The sequence below is a fragment of the Antechinus flavipes genome, chromosome 1 (genome assembly GCF_016432865.1).
Source record: "Antechinus flavipes isolate AdamAnt ecotype Samford, QLD, Australia chromosome 1, AdamAnt_v2, whole genome shotgun sequence".
Taxonomy (NCBI): domain Eukaryota; kingdom Metazoa; phylum Chordata; class Mammalia; order Dasyuromorphia; family Dasyuridae; genus Antechinus; species Antechinus flavipes.
Window position 1 is genome coordinate 82,811,275 of NC_067398.1, and position 12,265 is coordinate 82,823,539.

Consider the following 12,265-nt stretch of genomic DNA (forward strand, 5'->3'; position numbering starts at 1 on the left):
CAACTGGGAACTCGAGTGCTTGTGATAAATTATATCTTCAAATCCCCTCTCATTACCTCATTCCAAAGGAACAGAGAGGTCAACAATTTGTCCAGGGTGATGCAGCTTAGAGTCCATGACCTGGTGTAGTGGAAAGACCAGGGGACTGAGGATCATAGAACAGGAGCTTGGAAGGGACTTTAGAGATCATCTAGGTTATTGCCGCTATTTTACAAGGTTGGGGATGACTGATTTCCAGAGTTCTAACTATTTGTCTAAGATAAAGATAGTAACAAAGATGGACTTTACATCTAGATCCCCCAATGTTCAGCTATCAAATCAAGCCATCAAACATTTGTTAAGTAGTACAGGTGGATTCTGACTCCATATTAAGGGCTCTTTAGTATAATGAAGGGGCAGGAAGATGACACAGTGAAGAGAGCACTGGGCTTGGAGTCGGAAAGACTCATCTTCATGAGTTCATATCTGGGCTTAGACACTTATTAGCTATGTGATCCTGAGTAAGTCACTTAATCCTGTTTGCCTCAGTTTCTACATCTGCACAATGAGCTAGAAAATAAAATAGCAAAGCATTCTAGTGTCTCTGCCAAGAAAACCTCAAATGAGACCATGAAGAGTTAGACATGGCTGGAAAATGTCCGAACAACAGCAAAAAGTATAATGAAAAAAAGTACTGATTAGGGTCAGAGAGGCTGAGTTCAGATCCCAGCTGTGATGCTTATTACTTGTATGACATTGAATAAATTGCTTAGCTTCCTTAAGCCTAGATTTCTTCAATTATAAAGTAGGAGAAGCTGAATTAGGCAAACTCTAAGGCTCCTTTTTAACCCAATCTCTTTTCTGGCTTCCTCACAAGAAATACAAATAATAGAACAGATGACAGTATATTGTGACTATGGGACTCAGACTGCAAGACTCATAGAAAGTCAGAGTAAGGAGAGAGCAGGGAAGGCTTCCTGGAAGAGGTTAGTTTGAAGCATCCATGAGATAAGGGCAATGTGAGCCTGGGGACTTCAAGGAGATGAGCACAACTGGATTGTGGAGGGATAGGGGGATAGAGTGCTGGGGAATTGAATGGCAGATTAAGGATATTAGAGGAGGAAGTAGCAATAGAAAATTATATAATTGAGAATAGGAATAGATGTGACTGAGATTTACTTTTTAAAGATTAATCCAAGAGGGGTATGTGTAGAGGATGTTATAAAGGAGAAATTGATGGCAAAATTAGGAGAAAAACTGACCCTTTCCTAGGGCGTTGATCTCTCCTGAATAGATAGGAGCCTCCTTACCCACATCTTTCTAAATTGAGCCCTCTGCATGTGGGAGAGGCTACATCCATAAGAAGCCTGTGGAAAACAGTACGGTACCGAGGGTACTGGCTCTAGTCAGAAGACCTGGCTTCAAATCTAGCCTTGCCACTTACTACCTTTATGGTCTTGAGTAAGTGACTCTAAACCGAGAAGATTGGATTAGATGTCTCAAGACCCTTCCAGTTATAGATGGCTGATCCTATGGTTCTGCTTCTCCCTCCCACCTCCCTAGTACAGACAGGCAATAGGATCCAATCAATACCAGTCCAAGGAATCACTTAAGCCTAACATTCCTGGAGGGTAAGTTGGAGATCAAGAAAAAATGGGCATCATATGTGCAAAATGTTTGTGGCGGCCCTTTTTGTAGTGGCAAGAAACTGGGAACTGAGTGGATGGCCATCAGCTGGGGAATGGCTGAATAATGTTATGGAATATTATTGTTCTGTAAGAAACGACCAGCAGGATGATTTCAGAAAGACCTGGAAGGACTTACATGAACTGATGCTGAGTGAAATGAATAGAACCAAGAGAATATCATGGTATACAGCAACAACAAAATTATACTTTGATCAATTCTGATGGAGGTGGCTCTTTTCAACATTGAGGTGATTCAGGCCAATTCCAATAGACTTGTGATGGAGAGAGCCATCTAGACCCAGAGAGAGACTGTGGGGACTGATTGTAGATCACAACATAGCATTTTCACACTTTTTGTAGTTGTTTGCTTGAATTTTGTTTTCTTTCTCATTTTTTTTCTTTTTGATCTGATTTTTCTCGTGCAGCATAACTGTGGAAATATGTATGGAAGAATTGCACATGCTTAACATATATTAGATTACTTACCATCTAGGGGAGGGGTAGGAGAAAGGGAGGTATAAAAATTAAAACACAAGATTTTGCAAGGGTGAATGTTGAAAACTATCGATGCAAATGTTTTGAAATTTAAAAGTTTTATATAAAAAAAGGAAATGGGCATATCTCTGAATGGCTACATGGGTTTGGACACTATGCCCCTGCCTAAGTCAGAATGTTATTCAGAATGAAGCCTTCCAGGAGTAGTTCTTCCCTCTCCCCTGCTCCCCCTTCAATGGGAATCATCCTCACACCCAGCCATTCTTAAGCTATGAAACGTGGGCCAGTTGAAAGCCAAATCAATGTAATCCAAGCCTCTGACTCATCTTTCCTACATTATTCTCTGTGCTAGGTTATGAGTAGTTGCTGTTGCTTTTCTCCAATCATTTTTCTGTCCTGAAGGGAAGGTAAGATTTAGAGATAGATTGACAAGCACAAAGAGAGACAAGACAGACATACACAGACAGAAAGACAGTGAGAGAAAGATAGAGAAAGAGACAGAGATAGAGAGATAGAGAGAAGCAGAGAAGAGAGAAGAAAATGGACAAGGGAGGAAAGAAAGAAAAAGAAATAGAAGAGGAGACAAGAGTAGGATAGGAGAAGGAACAGAAGGAAATAAAGCCAACAGCAGCATTGTGCTGTGAATTCTAAGCCAAAAGACCAGATATAAGTTTCCACTCTTAAGTATTTCCTTGTGACATAGGGAGAAGTCCTTTAAATTTTCTGAGATTCAGTTTCCTCACATATAAAAATAAAGGAATTAGAATAGATGTCTCTACAACCTAAGATCTTAAAAAAGGAGGAGGGAAATAGAGAGAGAATGTAAGACAAAATGAGAAGGGAGAAATATGGAAAAAAGAGAAGGGAGGAACAGAAAGAGAGAGGGAAGAGAGGAGAATGAGGTTGGCCATCCCTCCCTGAGGAGCCAGGGCAGAGCTGCAGCATTGACCCAAGGCTGGTTGAGACAGAGAAGGCACAGGCTGTCCAGGACACGGAAGGGACACATGCAAATGCAGGCTCCAAGGTAACATGGACTGATAGGGAAAGGAAGAGAAAGGACACAGGAAGGAGAAGGTCCAGCATGCTTCATTCTGTGTTCTAACATTCTGACATTCTGTGTTTTGCTGCTTCTCCCTGCTCTAACATTCTACATCCAAGCCCTTTTCCAGCTCTGACTTTCCATATTCTATGTTCTAAGGCCCATTCTACTTTATATTTTATAAAAGATAGAGCGCCCTTCCAGTTCTTACAGACATTCTCTGAGTTTGTGATTCTTTGACCAGTAACTGCTCTTATGATGTAATTTAAATGACATTATCCCCTGATATTACCTCTCTATTCTCTTTCAGTTAAAGTTTGTGTGGTCAGGACTTCAAGGATATTTGGGAGTCAACAGTGAGATAAGGTATCTTATTGCAAGCTTTTGATCAGCTTCCTTAAAAAAATCCTTGCCCAAAGCATTCTGAGATCCTTAGGGTCCCTCCAGGGTTCAGGAGAAAAGCCAGCTAATAATACCCCTCCTGTCTGCCTGAGTTTATGCCATACAAAGAGCTTTCCCTTTCAAAATCTCTTCTGAGTTTTCCCAAGAAGCAAATCAGAGCTTCTTAGTCCCATTTGATGGATGTAAACATTGAAGCTCTGATGTTTTCCTAGGACCACACAGAGGCAGAGGCAGAGGCAAGGATAATTCAGGTAGGCTGGTCCTCAGGTCAGATCTGTGGACCCAACTGTGTGGCTGGCTGGTTGGCATAGCTCTACTGCTTCTGCCTTTACATCTGATATTGGAGAGAAGAGCCCTATCATACCTGCATAAAAAGGGCATCCAGCAAGAATGGGGTTCCACCCTGTGGGGGTAGGGAGATCATGTCCTCAGTCTACCAGGGGATTAAGCTCTACAGTATCAAGGCTTCCCCTCCATGAGATGATAAGACATCAGAGCTGAAAGGAACAGCAGTCAAATCAACTCAGCAAATATGTAGTAAGCTACATTAGGAGAGACAACATGGTTTGGTGAATAGAGAGATGGTCTCAGAACCAGAAAGACCTGGATTCAAATCCTACGGACAAGTACCAACTATGTGATCCTGAGAAGGTTGTTTAATCCCTTAGTGCTTTAGACAACTCTCTAAAACTATAAGCAGCACAAAAATTGCTAATCTGCAGATGGAGTTTCCTCATATGGAAGTTTCCCATCCTCATGAAATTGCACATCCCTTCCTTATTCCCTGTATTATATTTGAAATATAAAAAGCCCTTCTTCTCAAGAAACTTAGAACTTGTTGACCAATCCCCACCTGAGCAACATCCCTGGGAAGTGGTCATCCAGACCCTGCATGAAGACCTGTAGGGATGAACAAGTAACTTGCTGCTCCAGAAGCAAGGATTTCCTTTCCAGTTGAGCTGGAATCATTAGAAAATATTTTCTTGGATCAATAGCTATGAAATTAATCTTGTTCTTTACAATGGCTGAATATGTTTGTCCCTTTTTCCTCCTCTTCTTCTCCCTCTCCTCATCACACTTCCAAAATAAGAGAGACGCAGATACAGACAGACAAAAAGATGGAGATAGAAATAGACACACACAGGGATGGAGAGAAGAACTATCTGGGGAACTCATTCCTGGAGGGCTGAGTAAATACTCCGAGTTTAAGTCTTTGAGATAGGAAAAGAACCTGAAGGAGGAGGGGTTGTCCCCAGAGGATGGGGAGGCAGGAAACTGTGCAGGAGTTCCCTCCGAGGCAGGAATGTAGATCATAGCAGAATAAACATGAGCATACAGTAATGGTAGACTGAAGAGCAATAATTCCTGTGGTGTGGAACCAGTTCTGGACCTGGAGTCTGCATACCTGGGCTTAAATCCTGGTTCTGCTATTACCTGTGACCTCCCTTCTCTAAACCTTGGTTTTCCCATCTGTCAAATGGCATCATAGAGCTGTTGTGAAAATCAGATGAGATAGTGGTTGTAGAACACTCCATAACAAAGTAGACCTGCACCAATGTCAACTTAAGATTTTTAATGATTCAGTGAATCACATATTACGTGACCAACTCAGTGCTAGACACTGGGTGTAGGAGAAGAGAAGACACAATAATACAACCCCATCAACAAGGAATCTATGGTCTAGTTGGGAAAATAAGAGACAAGTAGAGGAAATGGATAACAATGAAAAAACTAGTGTGCATGCATCAATTGAATTGACTTAAACTAATGAACTTTGAGGTGAGGTGAGTCAAAGTGAGTGGAAGTGAGATGGACTGAGGTAAAATAAGTTGTGTAGTGGATAGAACATTGGAGGATAGGTTGGAGAAGCAGAGAGGTTTTTTGCCCAGAGATGCCCAGATAAGATCTAGTATTTCTCAGGAAAGAAGCCCAGAATAGTTTGTTAATGGGCGGGGGGTGGGGGGGAAAGGTGCTGGGGAAGTAGGAGCTATGCCATGTCCTAATACCAGCTGGATTGATTGAGCCCTGAGAGCCAGCCAGGATCAATGCCAGCTGAGTCTCCAGCTCTTGAGGTACACCAGGGAAGGGGAAGGGGAAGGAAAGTTTTCTCCTTAGCCTTGAATTCTGTTCTATCCCAAGCCCAGGATTCCCCCCATGCTATCTCCCCAACTTTACTACCTCCCACAAATTGGAGCTTTAGGTCTGACATTTTCTATTCTGTTAAATGAAAAGGTTCTACATAATGACCTCCAAGAACTGTGCCCTACAGTAGCGCTAAATCCAGACTCTATGGAGTCCACCAAGGTCTCCACATCCCTAACCCAAGCTTTTGATTATATTTTTACCAGATTCCTCCCCTTCTCCATGCTCTGTCCTCCATCATCCATAAGAATATAAGTTCCTTGAGATAAAAATGAATTTATTCCTTATATTTTCACCCCCAGTGCCTAGCTCAGTGTCTGGCATACATATGGTAGGAGCTGCATGAAATGACCGACTCATTTTCCTCTCTTGTCTATCCAAATCCTATTCATTCTTCAAGGACTAACTCTTTCCCTGATACTTTCCCTATTAACATAGCCCACAACTACTTCTCCATTTCATAGATCTATGGTGGTATACAATATTAGAGCTGGAAGGGATTTTTAAAGATTCTTTTTATTTTATTTTTTATTGTAAAGATTGTTCAGTCCAATCCCTGCAATTTATAGAGGAGAAGGGGAAAAACTTGTCCATGTCACCCAGGAAATAGCCAACTGGGGCTTTTACTCAGATTTTTGGATTCCAAGTCCAGAACTCCTGCATCCATGCCACATTGATTCATTGGACAGATTTATTCAGCAAATATTTATGGAGTACCTACTATGTGTGAGAAAACTATTGTCACTATCTCTATTTTCCACAGCTTAGCTGGGTACAGAACTGAATATACAAGAAGCCTCAGGAAAGTCTTATAGGATGGGATTGAACATTTTCCCTGAGCTCTCTGAGCACTGGGACTTGTTTTTATAGCAGGGCAGACAAGAACTATGGACCCCCCATTTTGGGGACTGGAATCTGCCCCAAATGTGAAGGGAAGAGAACATAAAAAATGGAGATGGAGATTGAGGAGGCTACAAAGGACACCCAGGCTGTTGGTAGGTAAGGTTTTTTCTTTCCCTTTTTAACTAATTTCATTTTTTTAAAAGGATAATTAGGTCTCAGAAGCTCAAAGGAAAAGCCACAGAAATAGCAATGGCCTTAATATCATCCCCTCCCCCTGGGCTGGGGGGGCCTCACTGAAATGCTGAGTGAGGCTGAGGAGAATTTATCGGGGGGAAGAGTGTTTCAGAAGAGGGAGATGGTGGGGGTCCTTTCCTGAGGGATGGAACAGTTGGAAGCTATGCTCCTGCACAGTGGACACTGGGGCCTGGCTGATGTGTCTATGGAGGTACCTCCATCTGTAACCTCCATCTGACCAGCACCGCTCAGCCTACTTATTGTAACTTTCCATTGTCAGGTCCCCTCAGTATTCCTTATTGCCTCTGGGTGTCTGCCTACCTATGTCTGCCTACTTCTTCTTACCTGCCTGTCTATGGTTGCCTAAATCCATCTATTTGTCTGTCTATAAATCTATGTCTGCCTTTTCTTATCCACCCGTCTATGGCTATGTGTATCCATCTGCCAACCTATCTGGCTGTCTATGTATACCTGTTTCTTCTTACCTGGCTGTCTATGGCTGCTTGTATCTACCTGTCTGTCTGTCTGTGGCTTCCCATTTGTACCTGCCTCCCTGCATGGTGCCCGCCTCCCATCTTATTTCATCTTTCTCCCTTCCTATTTTAAGCAAGTAAAGCTGGAAAAGGAGACGGAGAAAGGTCAGGAAGAAAGAAAGCAGAGAAGGAGACTCCCAGGAAAAAGACATTTTTTAAATGGAAATTTTTATTGAAGCTCCCAGGTCTCACTGACTTCAGAGTAAATGAAAAACAGCCACATTCTGCTGTTGTTGTTTGCCCTTCGTTCTGGAGGAGGAGCATGACATCAGGAAGGAGATGTCATGACATGCAAGTGGATTGGATTTAAGTGAGGGAGGGATGTGAAGTCACCACCTTCACTTTCTCCTCCAGAGCCATCTGGGCCCAGTGACAAGATATAGATCAGGACAACTGGAGATGACCCTGGAGGCCGTGGATAGCAGCAGGGTACAACGGAAAGATGTCAGATTTGAAGTCAAGAGGACTCTGTGTTCAGATTCTGATGTTGGTATCAAAGGGCAGCAGGGGGCACAGTGGGTAAAATGCCTGTCCTAAAGTCACGAAGACTCATCTTCCTGAATTAAAACCTGGCTTCAGATACTTCCTAGCTGTGTGAATCTGGCCAAGTCACTTAATCCTGTTTGCCTCAGTTTCTCCATTTGTTAGATGAGCTGGAGAAGGAAGTGTTGAAACCATTCCAGTGACTTTGCCAGAAAACCCAAATGGGGTCACAGAGAACTGAATTCAACTGAAACAACTCTGCAATAGCAAAGTCCCTTCCAGCTCTAAGTCTAATGAAATCGCCTTCATTACAACACCACCACCAAACTTAGGTGTGTGATCTTGAACAAGTCATTTAACTTCTCTAGGATTCAGTTTCCACATTTGTAAAATGAAGGAATTGGACCAGATGACTCAAAGATCCTTTCCTGTTCTGCCTTTATCATTCTGTGGCCCCCATTCATTCCTTACGTCCTCCCCCATTTCCCCACATAAGAGGAATACTTGGCTCCAAACAGATTACAAGAGCTCCATTTCTCTGGGAAGTTTAATTGTTCAGGCTTTTCCTTTAGGGGCTTAAAAATTAACAGAGCCTCAGCATGGGCTGTGGAAGACATTTCATTGATCTTCCTTTAGGGACTTCAGGCCAGCCTTTCATCAGGTTACCATCTATCCCCATCTCCTATCATTGTGCCTGCTCTCTTTCTGTTTCTCTCTGTCTCTGTCTTTCTGTCTGTCTGTGTCCGTCTTTCTTTCTGTGTATTGCTCTATCTCTATGTCTATTTGTCTTTTCTCTCCCTCTCTTTCTCCCTTCCTCTATCCCTCTCTGTCTCTGTCTCCCTCTTTGTCTATGTCTGTATCTTTTTCTCTGTCTCTGTCCCTCTGTCTTTTCCCCTGTCTGTCTGTCTGTCTCTCTTTTTCTGTCTCTCCCTGTCTTTATGTCTCTCTCTGTCTTTTTCTCTCCCTGTCTCTGTCTGTCTCTATCTTTTTCTCTCTGTGTCTCTCTTTTTGTGTTTCTGCGTGTCTCTCTCTAACTCTGTCTCTCCTTCAGAGGCTCCCAATTCCCCTGAAATACTGGACCTATTGACACATATGTCCAGCATATCTTGTCCCTATCTAGTTCATGTGCCAGGAGTGTCTTGTCTGATCCAGTCTGGAGAACAGAGAAAAGTCATAGTACAAATATATTTAGCACCCTAAGATTTGTAAAGCACTTTATATAAATTATATCATTTGAGTTTAAAGTAACATTGCAAAGTAGTACTACAAATTTTATGAGCATCATTTTATAGATAAGAAAATAGGGCCTTAGAGGGATAAAGTGACTTGTCAATCATACAACTAATGAAGTGTCAAAGGCAAGATTTGAATCCAGATCATCTTAACTCCCAAACCACCACTCCATCAGATAGAATATGCTTCAGAAATGAATATTTCATTCTCCATTCTCTTTCCATTGCAGTATTGAAAAGCATAGGTTGAATACTCCTTGATTCAGGCCGGTCACCCTCCCAAGAGAAAGGGGAGGAAGGATTCTTAGAATCCCCAGGCAGAAATACTCCCTGCTTCTTCAGCTTCTGGGAAGGAAGAGTTGATCCTGAGCCAAGGACCTCATCATCCCCGACATCGCCATCCCCATCATCATTATTATCATCATCGCTGCCATCATCATCATTGTCATCAGCAGCATCAGCCTTGTTGCTGTCTCTCCACTGAATTCCCACAGCATTTACTGCCTTACCATTCACAGAGCACTTAGCTCACACAGTCTGCTTGGTACATCTCTTACTGTCTCAGGTTGGTGAGCCCTGTCTTCCTAAACAGATTCCTCAAAAGCAGGAACTGTACCTTCTTCTCTCGTCTTTCTCCCACCCCCACTTAGCCCCAGTCTTCTCTCAGAAAACATACCTTTCCTACTCTGGGTAAAAAAAAAAACAACCTCGTCTGAAGGAGGAGATATATTCAAAGTTCTCAGGGGGTCCCCAGTCAGAGAAAGACATGGTCTCAGGTCTAAGGGAAGAGACATGTCTTATATCCTCAATGAATTCCTAGTCTGAGAGGGATTCAGAAAATCCCAGGTCTGAAGAGAAATACATCTTATCCCCAAAGAATTGTCAAGGATGAGGGAGCAACATTGTCCTCATTAAGATCCATTAAGATTTGGATGATCAGAGATCTAGAGATGGAAGGACCCACCTTAAGAATCCATCTAGTCCAATATACCCATTTTACAGATAAGGAAATTGAAACCCAAGGACATACCCAAAGTCTTGTGGATAGTGAGCCTCAGAAGTGGGACAGCTACCCTACTTCTAATTACACTGTTCTACAATCTGAAGGAGCCCCTGTTCTAAGGACACAGACATAATGCTTCTTTAGGGAACTTTTGAGTCTGAGAAAGAAAGTACATTTTCAAAGCAATATATAAAGGCATGAAAAGTGGCACTATGCAAACCAAAGGAGGAAGAGAAGCGTGAGTGCCCTGGACAGTGTCCAGAGCCAGGTGGGATTAACCAGGGAAAGCTTCTTGAAGGAGGCAAATTGCAATCTGGTTTTGAGGAATGCAAACACTTGTTTAAAGGGATGAAGGAGCTAAGGGATGAACATAAGGAAGAGGAGAAAACCGACTCTCTCTGTAATGAATGTAAGGGTCATTTTTAGGGCCCTGAGCCACTTTGGGCGGCTCTGGTTGGATACTGAAGGACTTGGTGACTGAGGATTAAAATGGTGATCTGATACATAGACAGATACCATTGGTTAGATTAGATATCTCCAGATGGGGGACTCTGGGGCAATAACTTTTAGAAAAATCATGGTGCATATAAGGAAAGTAACTTCGAGAGACTGGGAATGATGTGAGGACATTCTGTGGCTGGTTAAGGTTGGCTAACCATGTGTTTGGGAGCAGTCTTTTTTTGAATGACTAAGGAGCTGGAACCATTGAAGTTTTCAGGAAGATTTGAGTGTCTTTGCTACATAACTGTCGAGCCAAAAGGATCCTGAGAATAGATCCTTCTCGGCCTTTTTGTGAGTGGTTTTTCATTCTAAGTATAGGGAGCGGTATGTCGACATGGAGAGGTTATACAACTGGACTAGTTGATGGGGTGGGAGGTCTGCACATACACCAGAACTCCATTATACTCTCCCCATGTTTAAAATGCATCCTGACCTGGTAAATACCAAGGACCCAAATCTTCTCCTGGAGAAGGAAATGGCAACCACTCTAGTACCTTTGCCAAGAAAACCCTAAATGGCACCACAAAGAGTCGGTCACAACTGAATAAAAACAAAAGATTCTATTCATCTTCCAAGTGTATCTCCTCCCATAAACCTTTAGACCCTGGCCATCTCTCCCTTCACTGGGCTGTGTGGACATTCAGTATTCAATTACTATTGTCCCTGTAATTGAGTGCTTTCCTCCGAGTCCCCCTGGATTCTTCCTCTGCCATTCCCCAAACTGTGATTTCCCCTTAGTCAGGACCCAGTTCTGCTCTACCTCTGTCTCTCTGGCCTGTGAGGACCTTGAGAGCAAGACCCAATTTTGCCACTCCTCTGTTCAGGTGACAAAGATCTCTTCCTTCTCTGCCTTCCCCTCTCCAAGCATTGGGGAACACAAGACTGGGCTCATAATAGGCACTCGGTACATGCTTGTTGACAACTCAAGTGGGAAGATTAAAAGCTTCTTCCTTCCCTTCCAATCGAAATTCATTCAAGCAAACATTTAATCCCCCATTCATGGAAATACCAACAATTAACTATCCTGGCCAATTAGCATGTAAGTCCCCGTTGGCCTAGTGAGATTGGAGCCTGCCTTCCCCTCACAGCCCTAGGTAGCCCCGAGACTCACAGTTATTAGCCCTCACACCCTGGAGAGCCCCTTAGCCCCCACCCCAGAGCAAAGACCTAATTTTGGCCTGATTATTTACCTTCAGGGAGCTAAGCCTAACAGTGGAGGGAGACTGCATGTGAGCATGTTTGTGTTTCTTGGTTTGTGGGTACCTAGAATACCATCCTCTGTGCAGTAGCAGATGGCAGATCCCCAGATCATGCCAATTTATTCCCTCAAACCTCTCAGCCTTCAGGCCTGAGCATTTTTGAGACACACCATGATCTCTCTCTCTCTCTCTCTCTCTCTCTCACTCACTCACTCTCTCTTTCCCCCCCCCCCTCTCTCTCTCTCTCTGTTTCTCTCTCTCTGTCTTTCTCTCTCTGTCTCTCTCTCTCTCTCTTTCTCTGTCTCTCTCCTTCCATATCTCCTTCCCTCTATCTTTCACTCTCTCTCTCTTGCTCTCTCTCCTTCCATATTTCCTTCCCTCCATCCTTCATTCTCTGTATCTCTGTCTCTCTCTCTCCTTCCATATCTCCTTCCCTCCATCCTTCATTCTCTGTCTCTTTCTCTCTCTCTCTCCTTCCATATTTCCTCTCCT